Source organism: Scomber japonicus, chromosome 6, assembly GCF_027409825.1.
Source record: "Scomber japonicus isolate fScoJap1 chromosome 6, fScoJap1.pri, whole genome shotgun sequence".
NCBI classification, from domain to species: domain Eukaryota; kingdom Metazoa; phylum Chordata; class Actinopteri; order Scombriformes; family Scombridae; genus Scomber; species Scomber japonicus.
This window is the reverse complement of record NC_070583.1, coordinates 9,360,953-9,375,228: the sequence shown is the minus strand read 5'-3', so window position 1 is coordinate 9,375,228 and position 14,276 is coordinate 9,360,953.

Sequence of the window (14,276 nt, the reverse complement as noted above, 5' to 3'; positions counted from 1 at the left end):
AACACACACACGCACACACACACACACACACACACACACACACACACACACACACACACACACAGGCACTGACACACAAACACACTCATTGTACAACACGTCCAGACTGAAACCTCGAATCAGATGGTTGACACAAAAAAGACTCTCTTATATGTGATGCTCTAAAAATGAGGTAATATCTCCCCCTACTGGAAGATGAGACCAAAACACACACAAACACACACACACACACACACACACACACACACACATACAAAGATTAAACCTGAGCCTTGTCAGAAACAGTTTTATACTGAAAAAAATTCAGCTGATAAGAGATAATACAACACTAGAACTGTTCATCAATCAAATGACTTCTTAAAAAAGGGACAGCTCGCTAAATTTAGGACATTCCCTGAGAGATGTTTTTCCCTCAAATGATCTCTCCACACCACACACACCCACAGTCTTTAACTAAATAATGTCGTGTGAATCCCCCTTTCTGTCAATCAAACCCTGCACCATACATTCAGTTTGACGTATCCAATCCCACAGTGCGATTTCTGATGTCCCGTGATAAATGCAAAACAGTCTTTATTTAAGAAAACTGAGTTGCAAAAGTAAAGAAACTGAGACTATTTTTTGGTTTGTATACTTCATGTTATTTATCAGTCTTTATTCTAGCGAAGCCAGGTGATTTTACAGAAATAGCATATTTTCAATGGTACTCAAAAACAAACAAAACAAAAAATGATGATGATCGGTGTGCTACTGCAGACGTCGTGTTGAACTAGCCGAGGGGTTTGAGTTCGGGGTTTTTGGGGAAAGATAGAGGAGTCTCCTTGTAAATTTTTATACGCCCCTTTCTTGTAAATACTGAGTATAGTAGGTGACCCCCTCCACTCGACCCAACCCAACCCGACCCCCACTTTATCCACCCAGAGACCCTTCTCGCCACCTATACACAACACACACACATACACACCTACTCATATGTATGTACAACACCCTGAACCCTTAGCCTGCAGGAGTCTTTACAGAACGGACCCTTCAATCCTCCGTGTGTGTTTCTAGCTCAGCTGGGTTTGTTTAGATGGATGTGTCACTGCCTCTATAGTGAGTGGATGAGTTAAAACTGTACTAGGCAAGATGGGTTCTTGTAAAAAATTTTAAAAAAGAGATATATATATATAAAAAAGACATGTTTAATTATAGTATCACAAGTCTAAATGACAGAGAAGTGTGTCCCATCACTACTCTTATATAAACCACAACATCTGCCCAAATGCAGTGTTAGGGTGTTCACTACATTTACTCCTACTAGTTATTAATTCAAACTTTTTACAGTGGAAAATCAGTGTATCAGGCCTTAAATGATATGCTCACATTTTTAAAGTCTTGCCTTAAAATAATACTGACTGCCACATACCCATATGTACCCACACGTCCCTGCAATCATTCTCCCAGTGAGTGTGTGAGGCGATCCTAATCTGACTGCAATGTAAGTGATGGGGAACCAAATTCACAGTTCTTGCACTGTGTTAAAATGCATTCTCAAGTTTTTTAGCTGGAACTAATATGAGCCCTGAGTAGTCTGTTATACAAATACAGTGGTGATGATTCTACTGTGTCTGTTTCTATGGACACTGTTTTATTCCTGAGCTGTCGTGTTAACAGGAATACGTTTTAATAAAAACATAACTTCTTTATTTGACTAATTACTTTATTTGACTGCTGAAAATTAGCTTCAGCTTAACTTTGGAATTCACAATTGCCCCTCATCTCATGAAACTGTCATATCATTTTTCAATGCTTAGATGAACATGTCAGTGTTGTTTTCAGACTTGAAAAAAAGGGAGAATCTGTCATCTAAATTGACTTGAATTCCAAGTAAGAAAGTCAAGAGACACAAAGCCTGATTGATACTGGCTTTTTGAGGCTGGGGTTGATATTGAATCGACCAACAACAAATACAGTAGTGCATTTCAAGCAGTAAACTTCACCAGAATAACAACTATCAGCACTGACAGTCATTTAGTCATTTGAAAACTATGTAAAAAAAATTGTCTACAGAATCATAATAAATATTAAATGAAGCCATTTATCATAAATCCCACATTATGACCATTCAAGTGAACAATATTTTTCTACTAACGATGGATCAAATGACTACATGTAATGTGAAAGCTGTTGCCTGTAGAGATGAAACCACAGAGAATAATCACCAGACTCTACAGTCCCCTTCAGCTCCACAGGGCATTTTAACATCATCCAGCTCATTCTGTCTGTATGATGCAAGCTACACGCAAGTCCTCTTCTCCAGTCCATTATTTATGTTAAGAGATCGAACTCCTAACACCTTCTCAAAGCATATCACTGCAATTCCTTTAATTAACAGTTTGCATGAGTTAAACTTGGTCAATAAAAGTGACTAAGCCGATATATCAGTGGGGCTCTGCAGCATGTACTTAAACATCTACAAGATTACTTTTATGTCCTCAATCCCCCTCTAATGCATTTAAATCAGTTTCATAATATTTGCATGTAAGTACTGTAACCATTTAATGCTGCCAAATAGCACTGATGCAAAATTAGCTGTTCCATGAGGGAAAATATGGAAAAATCTGGATTATAAAGAACATACACAAACTAGAACTCACAACTTTTCCAACTTACTTTAAAGTCTTCATTCACAGAAGAAATTTACATCTAGGGGTGATGTCACATTACATAAATCCTACCTCATTAGCCACTGCTCGAGGCCACTAAATTGCAAAGTTGCCTAGTGCACCTTTAAGAAATGAAAGGCGAGAGAGGTGGATACATTTGGCAGTGTCACATTTGACTTAATCAGACAACCCAGCTGAAGGTTTCCTCACCTTGAAAGTGAAACGGCATTAATCTCTGGCTGCGGCCATCCTCAATCTAATCTATCTGTAATGTTTGATAGTGAAGAATCCACACACACACACACAACAAAAAAAAAGAAAAAAAAAACACCATGGAGGTTTTTTGTTCCAGGAAGACGTGTAGTGGCTGATAGTAGCGTCTGCCGCCCATGAATCAAAAGTTTCCTCCTCTTATCTAGTGAGCCTTTTAACAGCCGTCCTGTGTGGGTGTAGCTGGGAGAACCTACTGTATGTGTATACTGTAGCTCTACTGTATGTTCATGTAAAGATCTCATACGTTGTTTAGGAGTTTTTCCTCATCTACTGTGACACCTAGTCTTGTGACCGTCACCTCCCTCCTAGCACCCTCCCCCCTCCCTCTCCCCTTTACCCCCTTCCCCGATACCTTTGGTGGATTTTGCATCGGCCCTACCCCCTAATGTTGTCCTGACGTTTGTTTTAGAAGAGGAGGATGGTGAAATTAACATGAGAAACCTTGTATAATGTGTAAAAGTCTTTTTTTTTTTTTTAAGTTGTTTTTCTTCCTCTGGACTCTTTGGTCTGTTTTTCTTTGGAATGGTCACTACAGCACTTTCTGTAAATTGGCCAATAAAAACTTGTTTTGGAATCTAGTGGTGGGTCTCATGCTTGTGTGTGTGCATCTCATAAGCCTGATATTTCCTTCAGACAGTATTACATTATTTGAACAGTATAATTACAATATAATCCTTTCAAACCATAATCTTTAAATTAAAGTTTATAACCTTGTTGAAAAATGTAGAAAACTGCAATCAGGGGTGTGATAAACCTCAAGGATATATGCACATAATGCTCTGTACACTACTACAGTTAAAACATAATTATTGAGAATATTATGTCAAAATAAGTTAAAACCCTACCTCACTAAAAACATCTGACCTCAATTTCTTTTTAATGATGTGCTGTCACATTTATAAAGTCTAATAACTGTATAAATAGTGTTTGATTTGATCCACTTTTCTCTGTAGTCAAGTGGAAATTGCTACAATGTTCCTCTAAAGAAATCAGTTTGATTAAATTCAATCATCCATTCATTTCTAAACCACTTATCCTCTTCAAGGGAAGGCGCAGCACTGATCCCCACAGGATTACCTTTTGTTCTTTGATAAAAGATTGGAGCCTGATGAAGTCAGGCAACAGGAGAAAGTTGTACGAAATATCATTAATAGTATGCAGATTCCTCCTTTATGCTTATACATAGAGATCCTGTAATGTTATGTTTATTTCAGTAAGGGGGCATTTAATGTGTTTTTGGTGTATTAATGAGTAAGAGAAATGCACTCACTGTCAAGCTCAAGCTGCTTATTGTTACTGTTATTTCTAAACCTAGTCCATGGCTGCAGCAGGGGGCCCTCTGCTGTGTAAGTGTTGCTTAGACACATAAAAGGATATTTCACTAGAGACAGTCATCTATGATGTAAATTATGCTATAATTTTACCATCCATCAAAGCACATAGTGCAGGCCTAGGTAAGCGTAAACATTATCAGACATGCGCCGGTTGTGGCTTCTTCTTAGTTAGAAAGAAGAGAATGCATAATGGTTTGAATGTTAAATAGAAGATGTATTGTGTACATACTGTTTGTTTTTTGCCATTTGAATATTTTAAATTAACACTTAAGATGATGTGCTCTCCTTGGTACTGAAGATATGATCTGCACCACAAGACTGAGACATGTAACACTTGTTAGACTATTCACAAATAATGATATATCAGTGTATTGTTTGGGTACTGATTGTCTGCATTTGGTTTTGGTTAAATCAGAATGTAGGGTTAAGATTGATGTAGTGGTTAATGATAGGGTAAGATTAGGGTTTGTTATAGTTGAGGTAAGGATATGTTTATAGGAAATTAATAGTCAATGCCCCATAAGTGACAAAAACATGTGTGTGAGGATTAAAGGTAAATGCCGGCATAGGTTGCTGTACTTCAATTAATATTATACACAGTACATACTAATCTACAGAATACAGTATAGTATGCTGATTGCCCACCACCCATGATACTTTTTTCTAGCTGTGAGCAGCTCTTTCATTTTCTTTGGACATTGTGTTATGGTAGAACAGTGTACATCAACAGCACACTTAAAATGATCACATTTCATTAACAGATTGATGTGCAGTGAAATATATAGAAACAAATATAATACATTGTTGTGAACAGTTACGGAGATAAACAATGAGCATAAAAATATACTCTACAATGTTTAAGCATTTATCAGATTCTTTGTCAGTAATTAATATGACCCACACTCTTTCTGAGGTTTCTTTGATTTTCCCCTTTCTGAATTGAGGTGTAAGGACACACTGCTCCCAGAGGCAAATTGTGATACAAACAAAATTACTTGACTTTACAAAAACTGCTGTAATTATAGCAATTTTGAGAAAATAATACATAAAAACATGCCTCCTAAAATTTTGACACATTTGGCCAATGGGACATTATAATCCAAGGTTAAAATGCTGCTTCTAATTTCACCTGTGGCATTATCTCATTTTTGTTGTTGTTTTTATTCTTCTTCTAACAGAAAAGTGTTGCTCCATCAATTTTAATTTTAATAAATGTTAATGCTAGTCATTTCTGGACTCTGAAAATATATCTGTAATTGTCCTTTTACTGGAGGTGTGCTGAGGACAGGAGCGCATGAGTCAATTATCAATAGAGTGTCTCCACCTAGTGGACATTGACTAAACTGCATCCATGAATGATAATTTTTAAGCCACTAGACTAGAGACTTGTGCTCCAGCAGGCACTGTCGACCAATGCATTTGAGATTCTGAAAAAATTCTTCATTACATCAAACGACTGGTGTAAAGGCTGCTGGTGCAAATACCTGTAATTATCACCTTTGTCCTTTCAAATCTTCTTTAGCCAGGTCAGATGTTGCATGATCATGACATCCTGTCAATCACAGAAACATCCTGCAAGCAGCCTTTGATTGACATCATTTCTGTTTCTTGCCTGAAAGACAAATAGAGTCCTTTTATTCCCACATACATTATTTATTACCTGTGTCTTTACACTCCAATGCAGGCAGAGTGTTGAATCCTTAATTGTAACCTTGAAAATCTAAAAGCAGCAGTGATGAAGGAGCATCAAATGGGACAGAGGCCGTGTGAGGACACCGTTTGATTTGCACACACACGGGCAGATCTGCTCTCTGAGAAAGCCAAACCTCACAGCAATTCATCTGGAAAAGGCTGAGCATGAGACACGATTCATGGAAGTGAAAACAAAAGGCAGCGAACCAGAGATGGCCATGGTGCTGCTTTCCTACAACAGAATACAAGCGGTCGTTGTGATATTTTAAAGGAACAACAGATGGTCACACAGTGGTGGCTGCTGTGCAAAGGATTTGAAAAGTTCAACCATTGAGCCGAGGTACACGGCAGAGTCCGGGGCCAATGCAGCATGACTTTTTGTGTGAGAATCGACTGAAATGCGTTTCCACATTGCGCTGTGGCCTTTAAGCCTGCCAGTGTCCTGGAGCATAATACCATTGCTGAGCAAAGGGCTGATTCACTGCTTTAGAATGCCTTGTTAATATTTCACTAGTAAATAAAGACTCTGCTTTCCAGTGAGATGATGTGCACACACTCAAAGCACAGTTATGAATGGGTTATTATCCATTCCACACAAGGACAGCTCACCTGGTAAAGACATCTTCAGGCTGTGGATGAACTACAGAGAAGCTGCAGTACAGATCGACTGAACTCAACAAACTCGGGGCCCTTGTAAAGGCTGCTGGGTTTTTCACAACTTCACTGCATATGAACAGTAATATCCTCTCACACAGCTTGACTCATTTGTCCTCTCTCCAACATCTATGCTCCGGGTGGTGAGCTGCTGCTGAGTTTTCATGCATATTCAGCTAAAAAATTCACGCCGATTTCAAAAGTGAATTGATTTAAAACTGCAGATCAATTTTCCAATTTTCTCTACCGCTTGATCTTCAGCTCTCACCTGCCGAAGCAGAATGAAGAATTAAGCTCAGTGATTGGATATGTCTCGCTTAAATGCCCCTCAGGAGTTATAGCTGTTAACTCAAAGAATCAGATGTGCTTAAATATATTTGGTAATATTCTGTACTGACGATTTAACAGAGCATATGACCAAAACTGTATAAACTGTGGTGTGCCTATCTACACTCAGTGACTCCTTATTTCCCTAGAAACCAATAATGAACCGATTGGAGGCAAAAAAAAATCAATCAGAAATAACATATTTTGATATTCTGATTGGCTGCATTGTGGTACATCATTAAAGTGTCAGGTTGAGTTAGCGTGCAGGTAACTGAACCTAAATTTGAGGGAGGGAAATTAATTAACTTGATTTAATTATGCTAAATATAATTATTGTGCTTGCAAAAAAAGGCTCATGAGCTCAAAATGTCCAATCACGTGATCAGAATTGAGGCACAAATAAAATTCCATACACAAAAAACTTCCTACACTACAGCAAAAGCCAGGCTGAGCTCCTCAACTGCACTGCATGTGATCCACCAGGGGCCCCTGGGCACTGAAGCTCATGCCACCCCCATACAATTATTTTATTCTGATTGGATAGTGGATGGAGACCTTGTAACTCATATTTTAATTCACATATTTTGTTTTGGACATACTAGGTTTCATTATCAACATCAAGCGAATGGGTCAAGTCTTGTATCATATTTCTGTAGAACCTGGCCAAAAAAAACAACCAAAACCATATATTTGTGCTCTTATCATTTAGGGTCCCTTTCTGCTCAAGAGCTCCTAGGCACTTGCCCAGATCGCCCATATGGTAGATCTAGCCACGTGATCTCCACCTGGACCTTGAAACAGCCTGGGACACTTTCTGATCAGTAGAAATACTACTATAGAAATACAGGAAAACCAAAAAACTGCTGTTAACATAAAAAGGTCAATAACTCACTCACCAAACTTCTTAAGAACTCTTCCTAAGAAGAGACGTGTCAGCTTTCCAGTAACGTAAGAGGTCATGAGAAACCACTTCAATAAAATATTGTCCTTGGCCCGAGACAGATTCAAAACACATGACAGCAGTCGGGAACTGAAAATACTTTTTCCAAGTAAAAACTACAGCATTGTATAAAACTTCTAAATATCTGTTTTTATTACACAAACATTCCCAGCATGATGGTAAACTGTTGTTTCTGGAACATTTTGGACAAGAAAACCTTTTTCCATCTTTCTCAACTGGACTTTTACAGATACTTAAATCTATAGAAACTTTAATATTCCTACAAACTACACACATTACATATTAACTGGTTAGTTGAAGCCAGAACTCACACAGTGTGAATGTAATAAATGAATTTTCACATAAAAGTAGTAAAGCCATAAACGTGATGGAAGACTTCTTCTGTAGCTTTTAAACTGCATCACGTGGAAAAAAGAAAGAAAAAAAGAAAATTTCATGATATTTAAGTAAATGGACCTGGAGTTAAGATTGACGTGTCAGTGAGTTTGAGATGGTCTTCCTCCTCTACAGCATAAAGTGGAATATTTTCACAGCTTCCAAAGCGTGCTAAATCCCTTTCATAATCACCTCATAAACAAAGCCTCTCTCTGACACTCTGGGATTACACGTCTGGTTTGGACTGTCAGACAATAACAGTTTCTCACACTCCAGCGGCCAGCAGCACCGCCCCACTTCACTGTGGAGGACATGCTCATCCACTTTGTTCTCATTACAAGGCTGCCATAAGAGTAGAGTCTGGGAAATAAGTCCCAGCACTTTTAAAAATGAAGCTAATCGACATATAAGTAGCTGAAAATTAAAAGGGGAATACGAGCAATTTTACAGGTCAGTTCGCTTGAAATGAGGAGTGCTGCTCATATGAGAACAGTCACACTTGGTTATCTCTGTTTGGGCTCAGATTGTGAAATTGTAACAGGAAGCCTGCACCACAATCTGGGGGATTTATATTTAAGTGGGCATTTAGGTAAGGTGTATGAAACACGCTATAGATGCATTATGGGAAATGTAGGACACAGCACTTTTTGAGTTTGAGGGATCAAAATCAGGATAGCTACACCTCCACTGTGTTGATAATGAAACTAAAATGAATGGCCCACAAGTTATGTGATAAGTAAATAAGTAACTAATCATCATATATCAAGCAAAAACTAAACCAACAGTCCTGCTTCTTCAAAAACTGATTTTGCTGCTTTCTGTTTTACACAACAAAAAAGTCAAACATTTTACATCTTAGTTCTTCCAGTTTTTTACTGAAATGTACATAGTTTGTCTCAATGTACAAAAAAAAGAAACCATGAAGTCTTTATTTAACTAAATTTAAGTTTTTGAATCATCAAAGTAGCCACCTTTTGTAGATATAACATCTTAACACATCTGTGGCATTATTTCTACAATAGAAATCAAATCCTGTTGGGAAAGTTCTCACCAACACTGTAGCAGAATGCAGGTTGCTTTGCTTTCACTCATCTGTCCAGTTCATCCTAAATCAACTCCAGCTTTGTACCATTTAAAGTTATTGGCCATCTAAAGATCCCTTTCAAATAAATTTACAATCTAAGTCAGGCATGTCTAAACTATTCCATAAAGGGTTCATGTGGCTGCAGGTTTTCATTCTAACCAAGCAGGAGCACACCAGACTTGACTCATTTAATCAACTGATCTCAGTCTTGGTAGAATCAGGTGTGCTCTTGATCAGTTGGAACAAAAACCTGTAGACACACAGCCCTTTATAGAAGTTTGGACATGCCTGATCAAAGTGATGGGATACAAGATCCACAGTCCTCATTTTGTTTGAAAATGCACTTTAAGGTTTATCCAAAGTTAATATGATGCGTCATATGATGAGTAAGTTAAATAGGGTGGATATCTTTCAGAATAAAAATCCCCTGTGTTTTCCAATTGAGCTTTGTTGGAACAAAAGGAGGGATTTTGGCACTAAAAAGACTAACACTGAAGCATATCTACTTGATTTGACTGGTTTGAACAGCTAAAGCTTCATCTTATCTTGAGATCAACTTTTAAATACATTTTTACAAAGAAGGACTGTGGATTTTGTCCCCCATCACTTCCAGTTACAGCATATTAGAAGGGATCTCTTCATGAATAGGAGGAATGATAATGCAAGAAAAACGTGCCTCTAGGTCTAGGCCATTATGGAAAAAATCTAAATCACGATTAATTGAACTTTTAACCTCGATTACGATTAATGAACGATTATCTCCACCCTTGATGAATAATTATGTATTTTCAGTTTCTTTTGTTTTGTATTTCATACTGCCCTCACACCATATTTTGTAATATTTTTGCACGAGTATCTTTAGGGAGTTAAAATAAGGATGTTTTAATGTGTCTAGTTTACTTGATTAAAACTATGTAAAGATCATGGTTTGGGTTAAAATGATCACTGGAGACAAGTTTTCAAATTCCTTGAAGATATGCAACCTTTGCTGTCATGGCAACAGTGAACACCACCATTAATTGACATGAACAATATTAAGTCCATTACAGTTTCTAAATGTCGGTTTCAATTATTTTTCTATTAATTGTCCAGCCCTAGGCGCCTCAATATTATTCTCAGACAGACTTAAAAACCTGTCCTTTACTGTTAAAATGAAATCATGGTGTTATAACTACAGATGACCAAAAGGTGGCAGCAGCAATGCAACAAATACTGAGCCCATGTAGCTCATGTTGTCAGTTTGGGGGTCGAACCGACATGTGCAGATGAGGTTGCAGCTTTTGTCCTTGATCAAGTTTTGTTTGAACATAATCACATAGGTTTTTCATTTTTTGTACACCGCTTCCTCTGTGATGTTCATTCATATATGCCAAAGTTAAACTAACACGGCAACATCTATCGTGTTACCACCAGCAGCATCTCTCAGCACCCAGCGACCCAGAGAGAGGCTTTTGTTAAAGAAAGCAAACATCTGGGAACACTAACATCCATTTAAACAGAGACACATTGTTCTAGTTTTTATTGTGATGAAGCCATCAGAGCCTGGAAAGCTTTCAGTACTAAAGGCCACAAATCTAAAAACCCTGCCTTGATGTTTGCTGGTTGTACGTTTACAGAGTTGGCTGGTGGGCATGGATGACATTGCACGCTTGCACGCTGACGTCACACAGAGAGCGCGTGTAGATATGGAGGTTTTTTTAAAAAAGAAGCTTTTGGCACATTCGGAGACAACAGGTCGCCATGTATTGCTCAGACCAGATTATGAGGTCGCCCTCTCGGCTAAGCGGTGTGATGTCGTCTCCCAAATGCTCACAAAACCATGATATTTAACAGACGGTCTAGAGTTGGTTACACTGCCTGTAGGCTATGGCTATTAATTAACCAGTGTGTGCGTAAGAGAGAGCTAGAGAGTGAGAGAGAGAGTGTGTGTATGTGTGCCCAGGGATATGTTATCACTAATTTTAGATGCACTCTTGCAGTAAGGTGGTTTGTTTTTGCCTAATAGGCAGCAGGTGACATTTGAAAAGGTTGAGATAGCACTCAGGAGGTCCTGGTGGAACCCTCGGAAAATATTAACAAGCATACCGGAGGATAACTTCATACCAGCTAGTTTTTTTTTCTTCTCAGTTACACTTTTAAACTATAAATAAAAGAAAGAAAAGGAGAAAAAAAAGAAAAAGAAAAAGAAAAAACGTGACAATCCTCCAGCTAAACTTATACAGCCAGTTTCCTTTTTTCATCTTTTTTTTGCTCAGCAGGAAAAGTGCATAAAAAAAAGCTTGAAGGTGCACCTGAGGGAGACACTGGTGGTTCAGAGGAGATAGACAGACAGAGAAAAAAAGATGAAGGGTGGATAAGAAAAGGCACTGTACTGTTATTATTGGGCCTCCCTGCTGTGAGTGTGCGTGCGACAGAGATAAGAGTATGACTCATGCATACCTTCACATAATACTAAAGGTAGCGTTCAGAACCACTGCTGAAATTAGGAGTCTAATGTTGGGGTCATTTAAGCTGGTGTTGACATAAAAAAGACCTAAAGATGATGTCTCTGTGTGTTTTTATCTGATCTGTTTCATATATGCGACTGTAAAAAGTGTCTATCATTAGTTTTTCTTCCCTCGGATGTTGGGGGGGAAAAAAAGGTACACGGCACAGCTGAAAATAGCCCTTCTTTCTTCCCTTGTTCCACCATCACCTTCTTGTATTTCCTTTTCCACCTTTTTTTTCCATTTTCACTCTCTGCCACTCTGCCTGTCCTCCTTCAACCCGGCTCGCTCGTCTCTCATTTCTCTAATCCCCACCCTACCCCACCACCCCAGCACCACCACTCTCTGCCGTCTCTCCCTTCCTACTTTTTTCTGGCATCTTTTGTTCGTTTTCTCCTCTACTTTCCTCCAGTTGTTAGCACGGTGTTCCAGCCGGGGGAACAGACTGTGCAGGTAGCATTTTTTTTTTTTAAAAGAGTGTTTGAGCTCCGGTGTGATAGCTGTATTGATTGTGGGACATCAGTTAGGCCATAAGATGCTGATGTATTAATAATATATATTCTAGATGGATCAATTAAGAGGAGACTGTTTGAATTATTTCTTAAGTAAAAATAGTGAACATTCACCTGATATTTTAGAGCCAGATGATGTGATTAGTCAGTTTTGTAATGGTCATTTTAACCATTTTCTGACATCATAAAGACTCATAGAAAACTCAATTAATCAATAAAAGAAAAATAATCATCCCTGCCTGAATTAAATCACTATGTACTGATGAGTCCTCCCATTTAATAATGTTTTATGCACCGCTACAGCTAATGGTTGCTCATTGATTTTGTTACAGAAGGAATAAATATAAAGGTCTCCTCTATTAAACCAACCAGAAAGTTTTTCTCAACAGAGTTTATCAGGTTCAGACTCGTGTACTTTGTTGGCAGTTTAAACTTGGCAAGTTCAACTCAGGACGTCTAATTTACAGTTAGGCCAGCGTTCTTGCTTTTATCGCCAACCCAGCTGAACTCACTTAAACACAACTGTACAACGGTTCTGTGACTACATGATCTCAACACGAAAAAAGATCCACAGGCACACTGACTGTGAGATGCAATTAACTGATAGGGCTCTTATCTTCAATTGTAGTCTATATGTACAATAAAGCTTAATCTAGACTCGGTTTTACACAGAACCAGGACTATATAGTAGTACAGTGTTAAACTTTGAAATTTAAAAACAACTTTACCTTCAGTCAAACTAATTTGGCAACAGCAAATTCTTCAGACACCAGAGAGTGTTCTCTCCAGCATGATGATGGACACTAACAACCAGTCCAGTCAGCTAATGAGTCATTCTGCAAACTGCTGATAAAGTGAAGCAATTTTCCAATGAATGTTATTTTGAAAAATTGGACATATCTGAATAATATTTTCTTGCCTCAAAAAATATAAAAATGTAAATAGACAGGAACAGTTTTAAGGTAGAAATTATAACTGACCACTGTGGGCTGAAAGATATTTTACAACAACACTACAGTATAAAGGAGTTAAAGGTCAACATGTTTTAAATCAAGTGTGTAAAATTGTGTTTATCTTATAATGTTCTACATGTCATTATATATTGAAGAAGTAAATCACTACTTCCTACATGTCGAGTATATGTGCTTTGTTTTCTTACTCTCATATGACTTTAAATATGTCAACTGAGCATGTTGATTTTTCACTACTTCACTACAATTGATCACTGAATTGAGAAATAATAAGCAGATTAACTGATGATAAAAATGATTAATTGCAGCTGTAAAATTCATTATGTGCAGAATTTTTAATATCTTTCAACTAATTGTGTTGACATAAATTCCAATTGTTAAAAAATATGAGACTCAATGAACTTTTCAGCAGTCCATTTGTGACATGCAGTTCAGTATTTATGCCCTCAGGCCATATGTGTGTATGTGTGTGTGTGTGGGAGTGGGGAGATTGTATAGTTAACTTTCACAGTGTCTCTTTGAACTATATGACACAAAAGTTAGAATTGTTTTCCTACCCACAGGGGCTTTAACTTCTATCCATTTTCAGTCTATTTTTTTAACATTAAAATGAAAAACTCCAAACTACACAACTGGAGCAGATAATGTATCTTTGATGTCAGTGCTGAACATAGATTGGACATGAATGTGTTAGTCACATCCTTATCATCTACCACCGTAAAAAAAAAAAAAAAAAAAAAAAAAAAAAAAATCCTCAACTAGGTCAAAGAAGCATCTCCTACACTTTGAGGAATTTTTGTCCTCTGAACATATCTGTGTGTGTGATCTGGAGAGGAAAGCAGAGAAACCTTAGCTTTTAACATGACTTACCAAGCAGGATTTTTCCCTCCATTAATTATGGATCTCTGCCTGTCTCTGTGGCGGACAACCTGACTCCAACCATCCATCTCTTCCTCGGC